Genomic DNA, 19,234 nt, shown 5'->3' on the forward strand with positions numbered 1-19,234 from the left:
CAGGCATCAGACATCCACAAGCATCATGCATCAGACATCATGCATCAGACATCAGGTGTCAGACATCCACAAGCATCATATATCAGGCATCAGACAGCCACAAGCATCAGACATCCACAAGCATCAGACATCAGGAATCAAACATCCACAAGCATCAGACATCCACAAGCATCAGACATCATGCATCAGACATCAGGCAACACGCATCCACAAGCATAAGGCATCAGACATCAAACATCGGGCATCAGGCATCAGACTTCCACAAGCATCAGGCATCAGACATCAGGTGTCAGACATCATGCATCAGACATCAGGCAACACACATCCACAAGCATCAGACATCAGACATCCACAAGCATCAGACATCAAGAATCAGACATCAGACATCAGGCACCAGACATCCACAAGCATCAGGCATCAGACATTCACAAGCATCAGACATCAGGCATCAGACATCCACAAGCATCAGACATCCACAAGCATCAGACATCATGCATCAGACATCATGCATCAGACATCAGGTGTCAGACATCATTTATCAGACATCCACAAGCATCAGACATCAGGCCTCAGACAGCCACAAGCATCAGACATCAGGCATCAGATATCCACAAGCATCAAACATCAGGCATTAGACATCCACAAGCATCAGACATCAGGAATCAGACATCAGGTATCAGGCATAAGACATCAGGCCTCAGACATCAGACATCCACAAGTATCAGACATCAGGCATCAGACATCCACAAACATCAGACATCAAGCATCAGACATCCACAAGCATCAGACATCAGACATCATGCATGAGACATCAGACATCAAACATCCACAAGCATCAGACATCATGCCTCAGACATCAGGCAACACACATCCACAAGCATCAGACATCCACAAGCATCAGACATCATGCATCAGACATCAGGCAACACACATCCACAAGCATCAGGCATCAGACATCAAACATCGGGCATCAGACATCAGGCATCAGACATCCACAAGCATCAGACATCAGGCATCAGACAGCCACAAGCATCAGACATCAGGCATCAGACATCCACAAGCATCAAACATCAGGCATTAGACATCCACAAGCATCAGACATCAGGAATCAGACATCAGGTATCAGGCATAAGACATCAGGCCTCAGACATCAGACATCCACAAGTATCAGACATCAGACATCAGGCATCAGACATCCACAAACATCAGACATCAAGCATCAGACATCCACAAGCATCAGACATCATGCATGAGACATCCACAAGCATCAGACATCAGACATCAAACATCCACAAGCATCAGACATCATGCCTCAGACATCAGGCAACACACATCCACAAGCATCAGACATCCACAAGCATCAGACATCATGCATCAGACATCAGGCAACACACATCCACAAGCATCAGGCATCAGACATCAAACATCGGGCATCAGACATCAGGCATCAGACATCCACAAGCATCAGATATCAGGCACCAGACATCAGCCATCAGGCATAAGACATCCACAAGCATCAGGCATCAGACATCCACAAGCAACAGACATCAGAAATCAGGCAACATACATCCACAAGCATCAGGCATCAGACATCAAACATCAGGCATCAGACATACACAAGCATCAGGCATCAGACATCCACAAGCGTCAGGCATCAGGCATCCGACATCAGGCATCCGACATCAGGCATCAGACATCAGGCACCAGACATCCACAAGCATCAGACATCCACAAGCATCAGGCATCAGACATCTGGCATCAGACATCCACAGGCATCAGACATCAGGCACCAGACATCCACAAGCATCAGACATCTACAAGCATCAGACATCAGGCATCAGACATCCACAAACATCAGACATCAAGCATCAGACATCCACAAGCATCAGGCATCAGACATCATGCATCAGACATCATGCATGAGACATCCACAAGCATCAGACATCAGGCATCAAACATCCACAAGCATCAGACATCAGGCATCAAACATCCACAAGCATCAGACATCAGGCAACACACATCCACAAGCCTCAGGCATCAGACATCAGACATTCACAAACATCAGGCATCAGACATCAGGCATCAGACATCCACAAACATCAGGCATCAGGCATCAGACATCCACAAACATCAGGCATCAGACATCCTGCATCAGACATCATGCGTCAGACATCAGGTGTCAGACATCATGCATCAGACATCCACAAGCATCAGACATCAGGCATCAGACAGCCACAAGCATCAGACATCCACAAGCATCAGACATCAGGAATCAAACATCCACAAGCATCAGACATCCACAAGCATCAGTCATCATGCATCAGACATCAGGCAACACACATCCACAAGCATCAGACATCGGGCATCAGACATCAGGCATCAGACTTCCACAAGCATCAAGCATCAGACATCAGGCATCAGACATCCACAAGCATCAGACATCGGGCATCAGACATCAGGCATCAGACTTCCACAAGCATCAAGCATCAGACATCAGGCATCAGACATCCACAAGCATCAGACATCAGGTATCAGACATCAGGCAACACACATCCACAAGCATCAGGCATCAGACATCCACAGGCATCAGACATCAGGAATCAGACATCAGGCATCAGGCATCAGACATTCATAAGCATCAGGCATCAGACATCCACAAGCATCAGACATCATGCATCAGACATCAGGTGTCAGACATCATGCATCAGACATCCACAAGCATCAGACATCAGGCATCATACAGCCACAAGCATCAGGCATCAGACATCCCCAAGCATCAAACATCAGGCATTAGACATCCACAAGCATCAGACATCAGGAATCAGACATCAGGTATCAGACATCAGGCATAAGACATCAGGCCTCCGACATCAGACATCCACAAGTATCAGACATCTACAAGCATCAGACATTAGACATCAGGCATCAGACATCATGCATCAGGCATCAGACATCAGGCATCAGACATCCACAAACATCAGACTTCAAGCATCAGACATCCACAAGCATCAGACATCAGGCATCAGACATCATGCATCAGACATCATGCATGAGACATCCACAAGCATCAGACATCAGGCATCAAACATCCATAAGCATCAGGCATCATGCATCAGACATCAGGCAACACACATCCACAAGCATCAGGCATCAGACATCCACAAGCATCAGACATCATGCATCAGACATCAGGCAACACATCCACAAGCATCAGACATCAAACATCGGGCATCAGACATCAGGCATCAGACATCCACAAGCATCGGACATCAGACATCTACAAGCCTCAGACATCAGGCACCAGACATCAGCCATCAGGCATAAGACATCCACAAGCATCAGACATCAGGCATCAGACATCCACAAGCAACAGACATCAGGCATCAGACATCCACAAGCATCAGACATCAGGAATCAGACATCAGGTATCACACATCAGACATCAGGCCTCAGACATCAGACATCCACAAGTATCAGACATCTACAAGCATCAGACATTAAGACATCATGCATCAGACATCAGACATCCACAAACATCAGACATCAAGCATCAGACATCCACAAGCATCAGACATCATGCATGAGACATCATGCATGAGACATCAGGCATCAAACATCCACAAGCATCAGACATCATGCATCAGGCATCAGGCAACACACATCCACAAGCATCAGGCATCAGACATCCACAAGCATCATGCATCAGACATCATGCATCAGACATCAGGTGTCAGACATCCACAAGCATCATATATCAGGCATCAGACAGCCACAAGCATCAGACATCCACAAGCATCAGACATCAGGAATCAAACATCCACAAGCATCAGACATCCACAAGCATCAGACATCATTCATCAGACATCAGGCAACACACATCCACAAGCATAAGGCATCAGACATCAAACATCGGGCATCAGGCATCAGACTTCCACAAGCATCAGGCATCAGACATCAGGTGTCAGACATCATGCATCAGACATCAGGCAACACACATCCACAAGCATCAGACATCAGACATCCACAAGCATCAGACATCAAAAATCAGACATCAGACATCAGGCACCAGACATCCACAAGCATCAGGCATCAGACATTCACAAGCATCAGACATCAGGCATCAGACATCCACAAGCATCAGACATCCACAAGCATCAGACATCATGCATCAGACATCATGCATCAGACATCAGGTGTCAGACATCATTTATCAGACATCCACAAGCATCAGACATCAGGCCTCAGACAGCCACAAGCATCAGACATCAGGCATCAGATATCCACAAGCATCAAACATCAGGCATTAGACATCCACAAGCATCAGACATCAGGAATCAGACATCAGGTATCAGGCATAAGACATCAGGCCTCAGACATCAGACATCCACAAGTATCAGACATCAGGCATCAGACATCCACAAACATCAGACATCAAGCATCAGACATCCACAAGCATCAGACATCAGACATCATGCATGAGACATCAGACATCAAACATCCACAAGCATCAGACATCATGCCTCAGACATCAGGCAACACACATCCACAAGCATCAGACATCCACAAGCATCAGACATCATGCATCAGACATCAGGCAACACACATCCACAAGCATCAGGCATCAGACATCAAACATCGGGCATCAGACATCAGGCATCAGACATCCACAAGCATCGGACATCAGGCATCAGACAGCCACAAGCATCAGAAATCAGGCATCAGACATCCACAAGCATCAAACATCAGGCATTAGACATCCACAAGCATCAGACATCAGGAATCAGACATCAGGTATCAGGCATAAGACATCAGGCCTCAGACATCAGACATCCACAAGTATCAGACATCAGACATCAGGCATCAGACATCCACAAACATCAGACATCAAGCATCAGACATCCACAAGCATCAGACATCATGCATGAGACATCCACAAGCATCAGACATCAGACATCAAACATCCACAAGCATCAGACATCATGCCTCAGACATCAGGCAACACACATCCACAAGCATCAGACATCCACAAGCATCAGACATCAGGCATCAGACATCCACAAACATCAGACATCAAGCATCAGACATCCACAAGCATCAGGCATCAGACATCATGCATCAGACATCATTCATGAGACATCCACAAGCATCAGACATCAGGCATCAAACATCCACAAGCATCAGACATCAGGCATCAAACATCCACAAGCATCAGACATCAGGCAACACACATCCACAAGCATCAGGCATCAGACATCAGACATTCACAAACATCAGGCATCAGACATCAGGCATCAGATATCCACAAACATCAGGCATCAGGCATCAGACATCCACAAACATCAGGCATCAGACATCATGCGTCAGACATCAGGTGTCAGACATCATGCATCAGACATCCACAAGCATCAGATATCAGGCATCGGACAGCCACAAGCATCAGACATCCACAAGCATCAGACATCAGGAATCAAACATCCCCAAGCATCAGACATCCACAAGCATCAGTCATCATGCATCAGACATCAGGCAACACACATCCACAAGCATCAGACATCGGGCATCAGACATCAGGCATCAGACTTCCACAAGCATCAAGCATCAGACATCAGGCATCAGACATCCACAAGCATCAGACATCAGGTATCAGACATCAGGCAACACACATCCACAAGCATCAGGCATCAGACATCCACAGGCATCAGACATCAGGAATCAGACATCAGGCATCAGGCATCAGACATTCATAAGCATCAGGCATCAGACATCCACAAGCATCAGACATCATGCATCAGACATCAGGTGTCAGACATCATGCATCAGACATCCACAAGCATCAGACATCAGGCATCAGACAGCCACAAGCATCAGGCATCAGACATCCACAAGCATCAAACATCAGGCATTAGACATCCACAAGCATCAGACATCAGGAATCAGACATCAGGTATCAGACATCAGGCATAAGACATCAGGCCTCCGACATCAGACATCCACAAGTATCAGACATCTACAAGCATCAGACATTAGACATCAGGCATCAGACATCATGCATCAGGCATCAGACATCAGGCATCAGACATCCACAAACATCAGACTTCAAGCATCAGACATCCACAAGCATCAGACATCAGGCATCAGACATCATGCATCAGACATCATGCATGAGACATCCACAAGCATCAGACATCAGGCATCAAACATCCATAAGCATCAGGCATCAGACATCAGGCAACACACATCCACAAGCATCAGGCATCAGACATCCACAAGCATCAGACATCATGCATCAGACATCAGGCAACACATCCACAAGCATCAGACATCAAACATCGGGCATCAGACATCAGGCATCAGACATCCACAAGCATCGGACATCAGACATCCACAAGCATCAGACATCAGGCACCAGACATCAGCCATCAGGCATAAGACATCCACAAGCATCAGACATCAGGCATCAGACATCCACAAGCAACAGACATCAGGCATCAGACATCCACAAGCATCAGACATCAGGAATCAGACATCAGGTATCACACATCAGACATCAGGCCTCAGACATCAGACATCCACAAGTATCAGACATCTACAAGCATCAGACATTAAGACATCAGACATCATGCATCAGACATCCACAAACATCAGACATCAAGCATCAGACATCCACAAGCATCAGACATCATGCATGAGACATCATGCATGAGACATCAGGCATCAAACATCCACAAGCATCAGACATCATGCATCAGGCATCAGGCAACACACATCCACAAGCATCAGGCATCAGACATCCACAAGCATCATGCATCAGACATCATGCATCAGACATCAGGTGTCAGACATCCACAAGCATCATATCAGGCATCAGACAGCCACAAGCATCAGACATCCACAAGCATCAGACATCAGGAATCAAACATCCACAAGCATCAGACATCCACAAGCATCAGACATCATGCATCAGACATCAGGCAACATGCATCCACAAGCATAAGGCATCAGACATCAAACATCGGGCATCAGGCATCAGACTTCCACAAGCATCAGGCATCAGACATCAGGTGTCAGACATCATGCATCAGACATCAGGCAACACACATCCACAAGCATCAGACATCAGACATCCACAAGCATCAGACATCAAGAATCAGACATCAGACATCAGGCACCAGACATCCACAAGCATCAGGCATCAGACATTCACAAGCATCAGACATCAGGCATCCACAAGCATCAGACATCCACAAGCATCAGACATCATGCATCAGACATCATGCATCAGACATCAGGTGTCAGACATCATTTATCAGACATCCACAAGCATCAGACATCAGGCCTCAGACAGCCACAAGCATCAGACATCAGGCATCAGATATCAACAAGCATCAAACATCAGGCATTAGACATCCACAAGCATCAGACATCAGGAATCAGACATCAGGTATCAGGCATAAGACATCAGGCCTCAGACATCAGACATCCACAAGTATCAGACATCAGGCATCAGACATCCACAAACATCAGACATCAAGCATCAGACATCCACAAGCATCAGACATCAGACATCATGCATGAGACATCAGACATCAAACATCCACAAGCATCAGACATCATGCCTCAGACATCAGGCAACACACATCCACAAGCATCAGACATCCACAAGCATCAGACATCATGCATCAGACATCAGGCAACACACATCCACAAGCATCAGGCATCAGACATCAAACATCGGGCATCAGACATCAGGCATCAGACATCCACAAGCATCGGACATCAGGCATCAGACAGCCACAAGCATCAGACATCAGGCATCAGACATCCACAAGCATCAAACATCAGGCATTAGACATCCACAAGCATCAGACATCAGGAATCAGACATCAGGTATCAGGCATAAGACATCAGGCCTCAGACATCAGACATCCACAAGTATCAGACATCAGACATCAGGCATCAGACATCCACAAACATCAGACATCAAGCATCAGACATCCACAAGCATCAGACATCATGCATGAGACATCCACAAGCATCAGACATCAGACATCAAACATCCACAAGCATCAGACATCATGCCTCAGACATCAGGCAACACACATCCACAAGCATCAGACATCCACAAGCATCAGACATCATGCATCAGACATCAGGCAACACACATCCACAAGCATCAGGCATCAGACATCAAACATCGGGCATCAGACATCAGGCATCAGACATCCACAAGCATCAGATATCAGGCACCAGACATCAGCCATCAGGCATAAGACATCCACAAGCATCAGGCATCAGACATCCACAAGCAACAGACATCAGAAATCAGGCAACATACATCCACAAGCATCAGGCATCAGACATCAAACATCAGGCATCAGACATACACAAGCATCAGGCATCAGACATCCACAAGCGTCAGGCATCAGGCATCCGACATCAGGCATCCGACATCAGGCATCAGACATCAGGCACCAGACATCCACAAGCATCAGACATCCACAAGCATCAGGCATCAGACATCTGGCATCAGACATCCACAGGCATCAGACATCAGGCACCAGACATCCACAAGCATCAGACATCTACAAGCATCAGACATCAGGCATCAGACATCCACAAACATCAGACATCAAGCATCAGACATCCACAAGCATCAGGCATCAGACATCATGCATCAGACATCATGCATGAGACATCCACAAGCATCAGACATCAGGCATCAAACATCCACAAGCATCAGACATCAGGCATCAAACATCCACAAGCATCAGACATCAGGCAACACACATCCACAAGCATCAGGCATCAGACATCAGACATTCACAAACATCAGGCATCAGACATCAGGCATCAGACATCCACAAACATCAGGCATCAGGCATCAGACATCCACAAACATCAGGCATCAGACATCCTGCATCAGACATCATGCGTCAGACATCAGGTGTCAGACATCATGCATCAGACATCCACAAGCATCAGACATCAGGCATCAGACAGCCACAAGCATCAGACATCCACAAGCATCAGACATCAGGAATCAAACATCCACAAGCATCAGACATCCACAAGCATCAGTCATCATGCATCAGACATCAGGCAACACACATCCACAAGCATCAGACATCGGGCATCAGACATCAGGCATCAGACTTCCACAAGCATCAAGCATCAGACATCAGGCATCAGACATCCACAAGCATCAGACATCGGGCATCAGACATCAGGCATCAGACTTCCACAAGCATCAAGCATCAGACATCAGGCATCAGACATCCACAAGCATCAGACATCAGGTATCAGACATCAGGCAACACACATCCACAAGCATCAGGCATCAGACATCCACAGGCATCAGACATCAGGAATCAGACATCAGGCATCAGGCATCAGACATTCATAAGCATCAGGCATCAGACATCCACAAGCATCAGATATCATGCATCAGACATCAGGTGTCAGACATCATGCATCAGACATCCACAAGCATCAGACATCAGGCATCATACAGCCACAAGCATCAGGCATCAGACATCCCCAAGCATCAAACATCATGCATCAGACATCCACAAGCATCAGACATCAGGAATCAGACATCAGGTATCAGACATCAGGCATAAGACATCAGGCCTCCGACATCAGACATCCACAAGTATCAGACATCTACAAGCATCAGACATTAGACATCAGGCATCAGACATCATGCATCAGGCATCAGACATCAGGCATCAGACATCCACAAACATCAGACTTCAAGCATCAGACATCCACAAGCATCAGACATCAGGCATCAGACATCATGCATCAGACATCATGCATGAGACATCCACAAGCATCAGACATCAGGCATCAAACATCCATAAGCATCAGGCATCATGCATCAGACATCAGGCAACACACATCCACAAGCATCAGGCATCAGACATCCACAAGCATCAGACATCATGCATCAGACATCAGGCAACACATCCACAAGCATCAGACATCAAACATCGGGCATCAGACATCAGGCATCAGACATCCACAAGCATCGGACATCAGACATCTACAAGCCTCAGACATCAGGCACCAGACATCAGCCATCAGGCATAAGACATCCACAAGCATCAGACATCAGGCATCAGACATCCACAAGCAACAGACATCAGGCATCAGACATCCACAAGCATCAGACATCAGGAATCAGACATCAGGTATCACACATCAGACATCAGGCCTCAGACATCAGACATCCACAAGTATCAGACATCTACAAGCATCAGACATTAAGACATCATGCATCAGACATCAGACATCCACAAACATCAGACATCAAGCATCAGACATCCACAAGCATCAGACATCATGCATGAGACATCATGCATGAGACATCAGGCATCAAACATCCACAAGCATCAGACATCATGCATCAGGCATCAGGCAACACACATCCACAAGCATCAGACATCCACAAGCATCATGCATCAGACATCATGCATCAGACATCAGGTGTCAGACATCCACAAGCATCATATATCAGGCATCAGACAGCCACAAGCATCAGACATCCACAAGCATCAGACATCAGGAATCAAACATCCACAAGCATCAGACATCCACAAGCATCAGACATCATTCATCAGACATCAGGCAACACACATCCACAAGCATAAGGCATCAGACATCAAACATCGGGCATCAGGCATCAGACTTCCACAAGCATCAGGCATCAGACATCAGGTGTCAGACATCATGCATCAGACATCAGGCAACACACATCCACAAGCATCAGACATCAGACATCCACAAGCATCAGACATCAAGAATCAGACATCAGACATCAGGCACCAGACATCCACAAGCATCAGGCATCAGACATTCACAAGCATCAGACATCAGGCATCAGACATCCACAAGCATCAGACATCCACAAGCATCAGACATCATGCATCAGACATCATGCATCAGACATCAGGTGTCAGACATCATTTATCAGACATCCACAAGCATCAGACATCAGGCCTCAGACAGCCACAAGCATCAGACATCAGGCATCAGATATCCACAAGCATCAAACATCAGGCATTAGACATCCACAAGCATCAGACATCAGGAATCAGACATCAGGTATCAGGCATAAGACATCAGGCCTCAGACATCAGACATCCACAAGTATCAGACATCAGGCATCAGACATCCACAAACATCAGACATCAAGCATCAGACATCCACAAGCATCAGACATCAGACATCATGCATGAGACATCAGACATCAAACATCCACAAGCATCAGACATCATGCCTCAGACATCAGGCAACACACATCCACAAGCATCAGACATCCACAAGCATCAGACATCATGCATCAGACATCAGGCAACACACATCCACAAGCATCAGGCATCAGACATCAAACATCGGGCATCAGACATCAGGCATCAGACATCCACAAGCATCGGACATCAGGCATCAGACAGCCACAAGCATCAGAAATCAGGCATCAGACATCCACAAGCATCAAACATCAGGCATTAGACATCCACAAGCATCAGACATCAGGAATCAGACATCAGGTATCAGGCATAAGACATCAGGCCTCAGACATCAGACATCCACAAGTATCAGACATCAGACATCAGGCATCAGACATCCACAAACATCAGACATCAAGCATCAGACATCCACAAGCATCAGACATCATGCATGAGACATCCACAAGCATCAGACATCAGACATCAAACATCCACAAGCATCAGACATCATGCCTCAGACATCAGGCAACACACATCCACAAGCATCAGACATCCACAAGCATCAGACATCAGGCATCAGACATCCACAAACATCAGACATCAAGCATCAGACATCCACAAGCATCAGGCATCAGACATCATGCATCAGACATCATTCATGAGACATCCACAAGCATCAGACATCAGGCATCAAACATCCACAAGCATCAGACATCAGGCATCAAACATCCACAAGCATCAGACATCAGGCAACACACATCCACAAGCATCAGGCATCAGACATCAGACATTCACAAACATCAGGCATCAGACATCAGGCATCAGATATCCACAAACATCAGGCATCAGGCATCAGACATCCACAAACATCAGGCATCAGACATCATGCGTCAGACATCAGGTGTCAGACATCATGCATCAGACATCCACAAGCATCAGATATCAGGCATCGGACAGCCACAAGCATCAGACATCCACAAGCATCAGACATCAGGAATCAAACATCCACAAGCATCAGACATCCACAAGCATCAGTCATCATGCATCAGACATCAGGCAACACACATCCACAAGCATCAGACATCGGGCATCAGACATCAGGCATCAGACTTCCACAAGCATCAAGCATCAGACATCAGGCATCAGACATCCACAAGCATCAGACATCAGGTATCAGACATCAGGCAACACACATCCACAAGCATCAGGCATCAGACATCCACAGGCATCAGACATCAGGAATCAGACATCAGGCATCAGGCATCAGACATTCATAAGCATCAGGCATCAGACATCCACAAGCATCAGACATCATGCATCAGACATCAGGTGTCAGACATCATGCATCAGACATCCACAAGCATCAGACATCAGGCATCAGACAGCCACAAGCATCAGGCATCAGACATCCACAAGCATCAAACATCAGGCATTAGACATCCACAAGCATCAGACATCAGGAATCAGACATCAGGTATCAGACATCAGGCATAAGACATCAGGCCTCCGACATCAGACATCCACAAGTATCAGACATCTACACGCATCAGACATTAGACATCAGGCATCAGACATCATGCATCAGGCATCAGACATCAGGCATCAGACATCCACAAACATCAGACTTCAAGCATCAGACATCCACAAGCATCAGACATCAGGCATCAGACATCATGCATCAGACATCATGCATGAGACATCCACAAGCATCAGACATCAGGCATCAAACATCCATAAGCATCAGGCATCATGCATCAGACATCAGGCAACACACATCCACAAGCATCAGGCATCAGACATCCACAAGCATCAGACATCATGCATCAGACATCAGGCAACACATCCACAAGCATCAGACATCAAACATCGGGCATCAGACATCAGGCATCAGACATCCACAAGCATCGGACATCAGACATCCACAAGCATCAGACATCAGGCACCAGACATCCACAAGCATCAGGCATCAGACATCAGGCATCAGACATCCACAAGCAACAGACATCAGGCATCAGACATCCACAAGCATCAGACATCAGGAATCAGACATCAGGTATCACACATCAGACATCAGGCCTCAGACATCAGACATCCACAAGTATCAGACATCTACAAGCATCAGACATTAAGACATCAGACATCATGCATCAGACATCAGACATCCACAAACATCAGACATCAAGCATCAGACATCCACAAGCATCAGACATCATGCATGAGACATCATGCATGAGACATCAGGCATCAAACATCCACAAGCATCAGACATCATGAATCAGGCATCAGGCAACACACATCCACAAGCATCAGGCATCAGACATCCACAAGCATCATGCATCAGACATCATGCATCAGACATCAGGTGTCAGACATCCACAAGCATCATATATCAGGCATCAGACAGCCACAAGCATCAGACATCCACAAGCATCAGACATCAGGAATCAAACATCCACAAGCATCAGACATCCACAAGCATCAGACATCATGCATCAGACATCAGGCAACACGCATCCACAAGCATAAGGCATCAGACATCAAACATCGGGCATCAGGCATCAGACTTCCACAAGCATCAGGCATCAGACATCAGGTGTCAGACATCATGCATCAGACATCAGGCAACACACATCCACAAGCATCAGACATCAGACATCCACAAGCATCAGACATCAAGAATCAGACATCAGACATCAGGCACCAGACATCCACAAGCATCAGGCATCAGACATTCACAAGCATCAGACATCAGGCATCAGACATCCACAAGCATCAGACATCCACAAGCATCAGACATCATGCATCAGACATCATGCATCAGACATCAGGTGTCAGACATCATTTATCAGACATCCACAAGCATCAGACATCAGGCCTCAGACAGCCACAAGCATCAGACATCAGGCATCAGATATCCACAAGCATCAAACATCAGGCATTAGACATCCACAAGCATCAGACATCAGGAATCAGACATCAGGTATCAGGCATAAGACATCAGGCCTCAGACATCAGACATCCACAAGTATCAGACATCAGGCATCAGACATCCACAAACATCAGACATCAAGCATCAGACATCCACAAGCATCAGACATCAGACATCATGCATGAGACATCAGACATCAAACATCCACAAGCATCAGACATCATGCCTCAGACATCAGGCAACACACATCCACAAGCATCAGACATCCACAAGCATCAGACATCATGCATCAGACATCAGGCAACACACATCCACAAGCATCAGGCATCAGACATCAAACATCGGGCATCAGACATCAGGCATCAGACATCCACAAGCATCGGACATCAGGCATCAGACAGCCACAAGCATCAGACATCAGGCATCAGACATCCACAAGCATCAAACATCAGGCATTAGACATCCACAAGCATCAGACATCAGGAATCAGACATCAGGTATCAGGCATAAGACATCAGGCCTCAGACATCAGACATCCACAAGTATCAGACATCAGACATCAGGCATCAGACATCCACAAACATCAGACATCAAGCATCAGACATCCACAAGCATCAGACATCATGCATGAGACATCCACAAGCATCAGACATCAGACATCAAACATCCACAAGCATCAGACATCATGCCTCAGACATCAGGCAACACACATCCACAAGCATCAGACATCCACAAGCATCAGACATCATGCATCAGACATCAGGCAACACACATCCACAAGCATCAGGCATCAGACATCAAACATCGGGCATCAGACATCAGGCATCAGACATCCACAAGCATCAGATATCAGGCACCAGACATCAGCCATCAGGCATAAGACATCCACAAGCATCAGGCATCAGACATCCACAAGCAACAGACATCAGAAATCAGGCAACATACATCCACAAGCATCAGGCATCAGACATCAAACATCAGGCATCAGACATACACAAGCATCAGGCATCAGACATCCACAAGCGTCAGGCATCAGGCATCCGACATCAGGCATCCGACATCAGGCATCAGACATCAGGCACCAGACATCCACAAGCATCAGACATCCACAAGCATCAGGCATCAGACATCTGGCATCAGACATCAGACATCCACAAGTATCAGACATCTACAAGCATCAGACATTAGACATCAGGCATCAGACATCATGCATCAGGCATCAGACATCAGGCATCAGACATCCACAAACATCAGACTTCAAGCATCAGACATCCACAAGCATCAGACATCAGGCATCAGACATCATGCATCAGACATCATGCATGAGACATCCACAAGCATCAGACATCAGGCATCAAACATCCATAAGCATCAGGCATCATGCATCAGACATCAGGCAACACACATCCACAAGCATCAGGCATCAGACATCCACAAGCATCAGACATCATGCATCAGACATCAGGCAACACATCCACAAGCATCAGACATCAAACATCGGGCATCAGACATCAGGCATCAGACATCCACAAGCATCGGACATCAGACATCCACAAGCATCAGACATCAGGCACCAGACATCAGCCATCAGGCATAAGACATCCACAAGCATCAGACATCAGGCATCAGACATCCACAAGCAACAGACATCATGCATCAGACATCAGGCAACATACATCCACAAGAATCAGACATCAAACATCAGGCACCAGACATCAGCCATCAGGCATAAGACATCCACAAGCATCAGGCATCAGACATCCACAAGCAACAGACATCAGACATCAGGCATCAGACATCAACAAGAATCAGGCATCAGACATCCACAAGCATCAGACATCAGGCATCAGACATCAGGCACCAGACATCCACAAGCATCAGACATCCGCAAGCATCAGACATTAGGCACCAGACATCCACAAGCATCAGACATCCACAAGCATCAGACATAAGGCATCAGACATCAGAAATCAGACATCAGGCATCAGGCACCAGACATCCACAAGCATCAGACATCAGGCATTAGACATCCGGCACCAGACATGCACAAGCATCAGGTATCAGACATCAGGCCTCAGATATCAGACATCCACAAGTATCAGACATCTACAAACATCAGGCATCAGACATCATGCATCAGACATCAGGTATCAGACATCCACAAACATCAGACATCAAGCATCAGACATCCACAAGCATCAGACATAAGGCATCAGACATCCACAAACATCAGACATCAAGCATCCGACATCCACAAGCATCAGACATCATGCATCAGACATCATGCATGAGACATCCACAAGCATCAGACATCAGGCATCAAACATCTACAAGCATCAGACATCCACAAGCATCATGCATGAGGCATCAGACATCCACAAGCATCAGACATCATGCATCAGACATCATGCATCAGACATCAGGTGTCAGACATCATGCGTCAGACATTCACAAGCATCAGACATCAGGCATCAGACTCCCAGAAGCATCAGACATCAGGCATCAGACATCCACAAGCATCAGACATCAGGAATCAGACATCAGGTATCACACATCAGACATCAGGCCTCAGACATCAGACATCCACAAGTATCAGACATCTACAAGTATCAGACATTAAGGCATCAGACATCAGACATCATGCATCAGACATCAGACATCCACAAACATCAGACATCAAGCATCAGACATCCACAAGCATCAGGCATCAGACATCATGCATCAGACATCATGCATGAGACATCCACAAGCATCAGACATCAGGCATCAAACATCCACAAGCATCAGACATCATGCATCAGACATCAGGCAACACACATCCACAAGCATCAGGCATCAGACATCCACAAGCATCAGGCATCAGACATCCACAAGCATCGGACATCAGGCATCAGACATTCACAAACATCAGGCATCAGACATCAGGCATCAGACATCCACAAACATCATGCGTCAGACATCCACAAGCATCAGACATCCTGCATCAGACATGCATCAGACATCAGGTGTCAGACATCATGCATCAGACATCCACAAGCATCAGACATCAGGCATCAGACAGCCACAAGCATCAGACATCAGGAATCAAACATCCACAAGCATCAGACATCATGCATCAGACATCAGGCAACACACATCCACAAGCATCAGACATCGGGCATCAGACATCAGGCATCAGACTTCCACAAGCATCAGACTTCCACAAGCATCAGACATCAGGCATCAGACATCCACAAGCATCAGACATCAGGTATCAGACATCAGGCAACACACATCCACAAGCATCAGGCATCAGACATCCACAGGCATCAGACATTAGGTATCAGACATCCACAAGCATCAGACATCAGGAATCAGGCATCAGATATCAGGCACCAGACATCAACAAGCATCAGGCATTAGACATTCACAAGCATCAGACATCAGGCATCAGACATCCACAAGCATCAGACATCATGCATCAGACATCAGGTGTCAGACATCATGCATCAGACATCCACAAGCATCAGACATCAGGCCCCAGACATCCACAAGCATCAGGACTCAGACATTCACAAGCATCAGACATCAGGCACCAGACATCCACAAGCATCAGACATCCACAAGCATCAGACATCCACAAGCATCAGACATCATGCATCAGACATCAGGTGTCAGACATCATGCATCAGACATCCACAAGCATCAGACATCGGGCATCAGACAGCCACAAGCATCAGGCATCAGACATCCACAAGCATCAGACATCAGGAATCAGACATGCCTGATGCCTGATGTGTGATACCTGATGTCTGATTCCTGATGTCTGATGTTTGTGGATGTCTAATGCCTGATGTTTGATGCTTGTGGGTGTCTGATGCCTGATGTCTGATGCTTGTGGCTGTCTGATGCCTGATGTCTGATGTGTGATACCTGATAAGACATCAGGCCTCAGACATCAGACATCCGCAAGTATCAGACATCTACAAGCATCAGACATTAAGACATCAGGCATCAGACATCATGCATCAGACATCAGGCATCAGACATCCACAAGCATCAGGCATCAGACATCCACAAGCGTCAGGCATCAGACATCAGGCATCCACAAGCATGAGACATCCACAAGCATCAGGCATTCGACATCAGACATCAGGCACCAGACATCCACAAGCATCAGGCATCAGACATCTGGCATCAGACATCCACAGGCATCAGACATCAGGCACCAGACATCCACAAGCATCAGACATCCACAAGCATCAGACATCAAGCATCAGACATCCACAAGCATCAGGCATCAGACATCAGGCATCAGACATCATGCATCAGACATCACGCATGAGACATCCACAAGCATCAGACATCAGGCATCAGACATCCACAAGCATCAGACATCCACAAGCATCATGCATGAGGCATCAGACATCCACAAGCATCAGACAACATGCATCAGACATCATGCATCAGACATCAGGTGTCAGACATCATGCATCAGACATCCACAAGCATCAACATCAGGCATCAGACAGCCACAAGCATCAGACATCAGGCATCAGACATCCACAAGCATCAGACATCAGGAATCAGACATCAGGTATCACACATCAGACATCAGGCCTCAGACATCAGACATCCACAAGTATCAGACATCTACAAGCATCAGACATTAAGACATCAGACATCATGCATCAGACATCAGACATCCACAAACATCAGACATCAAGCATCAGACATCCACAAGCATCAGACATCATGCATCAGACATCATGCATGAGACATCAGGCATCAAACATCCACAAGCATCAGACATCATGCATCAGACATCAGGCAACACACATCCACAAGCATCAGGCATCAGACATCCACAAGCATCATGCATCAGACCTCATGCATCAGACATCAGGTGTCAGAAATCCACAAGCATCATATATCAGGCATCAGACAGCCACAAGCATCAGACATCCACAAGCATCAGACATCAGGAATCAAACATCCACAAGCATCAGACATCCACAAGCATCAGACATCATGCATCAGACATCAGGCAACACACATCCACAAGCATAAGGCATCAGACATCAAACATCGGGCA

This window comes from Triturus cristatus, chromosome 1_1 (assembly GCF_964204655.1).
Source record: "Triturus cristatus chromosome 1_1, aTriCri1.1, whole genome shotgun sequence".
Classification (NCBI taxonomy): Eukaryota; Metazoa; Chordata; class Amphibia; order Caudata; family Salamandridae; genus Triturus; species Triturus cristatus.